We start from the raw sequence: 4,214 nt of genomic DNA, 5'->3' as shown, positions 1-4,214 counted from the left end.
ATACACCAAGCTGACAACAAATTCTGTAAAGAGCCTGGATGATGCAAATCAGTGTCTGTCGCTTTGTCATAATGCGCTGGCTTGTGTGTTGCGTGATGCTGGAAGCTATGCCACCAGTGTTTGAAATACCAGCAGGCTCACCCACAGTTGACAAGTATCAGCGGATCTTCCAGACTAAGACAGACTGGGGAGAAGGACTTGGAGGTCTACTTCTGAAAAAATTGGCCAGTGCAAACTTACGGATAGCAGCGGAAATTGCCTGGTATTGTGCAGGAAGATGAGCCCCTTGGGTTAGAAGGCACTCAGAAGATGACTGGGGAAAAGCTGCCTCCTGAAACTAGAGTCAACCTTAATGACATGGATGGAGCCAAGCTTTTGGGTCCTTCATTTGTTGATGTGACACGATTCAAATGAGAAGAAACAGCTGCAAACAACCATTAATAATCAGAACGTGGAATATACAAATCTAGGAAAATTGGAATCTATCAAAAATGAAATGGAATGCATAAAGATGGATATCCCAGGCATTAGTGAGATGAAATGGGTTGGTACTGGCCATTTTGAATCAGATAATCATATGGTCTATTATGCTGGGAATGACAAATTGGAGAGGAATGATGTTGTATGCATCATCAAAAAGAATATTTTAAGATTTATCCTGAAGTACAACACTGACAGTGATAGGGTAATATCCATACAGCTATAAGGAAGACCACTTATAACAACTATTATTCAAATTTACACACCAACCACTAACACCAAAGATGAAGAAATTACAGATTTTTACCAACTTCTGCAGTCTGAAATTGATCAAGCATGCAATCAAGATGCATTGATAATTACTGGTGTTTGGAATTCAGAAGTTGGAAGCAAAGAACAAAGATCTGTAGTTGGGAAATATGGCCTTGGTAATAGAAACCACACCAGAGATCACATGACAGAATTTTGCAAGACCAACGACTTATTCATTGGAAATACCGTTCTCCTTTTCTTTCATATTTTTAACTGTGCTTTAGGTGAAAGCTTATAGAGCAAATTAGTAAGAAATATTTTTTCGGCAAAATAAATGGTGACTATACATGTGGACCTCGCTGGATGGAAAACACAGGAATCAAATTGACTACATCTATGGAAAGAGATGAAAGAAAAACTCAGTATCATCAGTCAAAACAAGGCCAGGGGCTGACTATGGAACAGCACATCAGCTGTTCATAAGTGAGTTTAAGTTGAAACTGAAGAAAATCTAAACAAGTCCACGAGAACCAAAACACAACCTTGAGTATATCCCACCTGAATTTGGAGACCATCTCAAGAATAGATTTGAGACACTGAACACTAATGACCAAAGAAAAGGCCAGTTGTGGAATGACATCAAGGACATCATACATGAAGAAAGCAAGAGTCATTAAAAAGACAGAAAAGACTGAAATGGATGTCAGAAGAGACTCTGAACCTTGCTCTTGAACATAAAGTAGCTAAAGCAAATGGAAGAAATGATGAAGTAAAAGAGTTGAACAGAAGATTTCAAAGGGCATCTCGAGAACAAAGTAAAGTATTATAATGAAATGGGCAAAGACCTGAAATTAGAAAAAGATAAGAGAAGAACACACTCAGCATTTCTCAATCTGAAAGAACTGAAGGAAAAACTCAAGCCTCAAGCTGCAATTTTGAAAAATTCTATGGGCAAAATATTGCATTATGCACTAAGTATCAAAAGAAGAAGGAGGGAATACACAGAGTCACTGTACCAAAAAGAATTGGTCAATGTGTCCATTTCAGGAGGTAGCATATGATCAAGAACTGATCATATTGAAGGAAGAAGCTCAAGCTCCACTGAAAGCACTGGCAAAAACACAAGGCTCCGGGAATTGACGGGATATCAATCGAGATGTTTCAACAAACAGATGCAGAGCCAGAAGGGCTCACTCGTCTATGCCAAGAAATCCGGAAGACAGCTACCTGGCCAACCAACTGAAAGAGATTCATATTTGTGCCCATTCCCAAGAAAGGTGATCCAACTGAATGCAGTATTTCTGGAACAATATCATTAGTACCACACACAAAGAAAATTTTTTTTTAATAATTTTTACTGTTCTTTAAGTGAAAGTTTACAAATCAAGTCAGTCTCTCACACAAAAACCCATATACACCTTGCTACACACTCCCAATTACTCTCCCCCTAATGAGACAACCTGCTCTCTCCCTCCACTCTCTCTTTTTGTGTCCTTTTCGCCAGCTTCTAACCCCCTCCACCCTCTCATCTCCCCTCCAGGCAGGAGATGCCAACATAGTCTCAAGTGTCCACCTGATCCAAGAAGCTCACTCCTCACCAGCATCCCTCTCCAACCCATTGTCCAGTCCAATCCAAGTCTGAAGAGTTGGCTTCGGGAATGGTTCCTGTCCCGGGCCAACAGAAGGTCTGGGGGCCATGACCACCGGGGTCCTTCCAGTCTCAGTCAGACCATTAAGTCTAGTCTTATGAGAATTTGGGGTCTGCATCCCACTGCTCTCCTGCTCCCTCAGGGGTTCTCTGTTGTGTTCCCTGTCAGCGCCATCATCAGTTGTAGCCGGGCACCATCTAGTTCTTCTGGTCTCAGGATGATGTAGTCGCTGGTTCACGTGGCCCTTTCCGTCTCTTGGGCTCGTAATCACCTTATGTCCTTGGTGTTCTTCATTCCCCTTTGATCCAAGTGGGTTGAGACCAATTGATGCATCTTAGATGGCTGCTTGCTAGCGTTTAAGACCCCAGACGCCACTCTTCAAAGTGGGATGCAGAATGTTTTGTTAGTAGATTTTATTATGCCAATTGACTTTTTTTTGTTTTTTTTTAATTGACTTAGATGTCCTCTGAAACCATGGTCCCCAGACCCCTGCCCCTGCTACACTGGCCTTCAAAGTACTCAGTTTATTCAGGAAACTTCTTTGCTTTTGGTTTAGTCCAATTGTGCTGACCTCCCCTGTACTGTGTGCTGTGATTCCCTTCACATAAAGTAGTTCTTATCTACTATTTGATTAGTGAATACCCCCTCCCACCCCCCGCCTCGTAACCACAAAAGAATGTTTTCTTCTAAGTTTAAACTATTTCTCAAGTTCTTATAATAGTGGTCTTATACAATATTTGTCCTTTTGCAACTGACTAATTTCACTCAGCATAATGCCTTCCAGGTTCCTCCATGTTATGAAATGTTTCACAGATTTCTCACTGTTCTTTATCAATGCATAGTATTCCATTGCGTGAATATACCATAATTTATTTATCCATTCATCCGTTGATGGGCACCTTGGTTGCTTCCACGTTTTTGCTATTGTAAACAGTGCTGCAATAAACCTGGGTGTGCATATATCTGTTCGTGTAAAGGCTCTTATTTCTCTAGGATATATCCCAAGGAGTGGGATTGCTGGATCGTATGGTAGTTCTATTTCCAGCTTTTTAAGGAAGCGCCAAATCAATTTCCAAAGTGGTTGTACCATTTGACATTCCCACCAGCAGTGCAGAAGTGTTCCAATCTCTCCACAGCCTCTCCAACATTTATTCTTTTGAGTTTTTTGGATTAATGCCAGCCTTCTTGGAGTAGATGAAATCTCATTGTAGTTTTGATCTACGTTTCTCTAATGGCTAATGATCGTGGACATTTCCTCATATATCTGTTACCTACCTAGATGTCTTCTTTAGTGAAGTGTCTATTCACATCTTTTGCCCATTTTTTAATTGGGTTATTTGTCTTTTTGCAGTTGAGTTTTTGCACTATCATGTAGATTTTAGAGATCAGGCACTGATCAGAAATGTCATAGCTAAAAACTTTTTCCCAGTCTGTAGGTAGTCTTTTTACTCTCTCGCTGAAGTCTTTGGATGAGCATACGTGTTTGATTTTTAGGAGCTCCCAGTTATCTAGTTTTTCTTCTACGTTCTTTATGTTTTCTATACTGTTTATGCCATGTATTAGGGCTCCTAACATTGTCCCTATTTTTTCTTCCATGATCTTTATGGTTTTAGATTTTATATTTAGGTCTTTGATCCATTTTGAGTTAGTTTTTGTGCATAGAGTGAGGTATGGGTCTTGTTTCATTTTTTTGCAGATGGATATCCAGTTATGCCAGCGCCATTTGTTAAAGACTGTCTTTTCCCCATTTAACTGTTTTGGGGCCTTTGTCAAATATCAGCTGCTCATATGTGGATGGATTTATGTCTGGATTCTCAATTTTCTTCCATTGGC

The sequence above is a fragment of the Loxodonta africana genome, chromosome 3, assembly GCF_030014295.1.
Source record: "Loxodonta africana isolate mLoxAfr1 chromosome 3, mLoxAfr1.hap2, whole genome shotgun sequence".
NCBI lineage: Eukaryota > Metazoa > Chordata > Mammalia > Proboscidea > Elephantidae > Loxodonta > Loxodonta africana.
Note: the sequence above shows the minus strand (reverse complement) of the source record.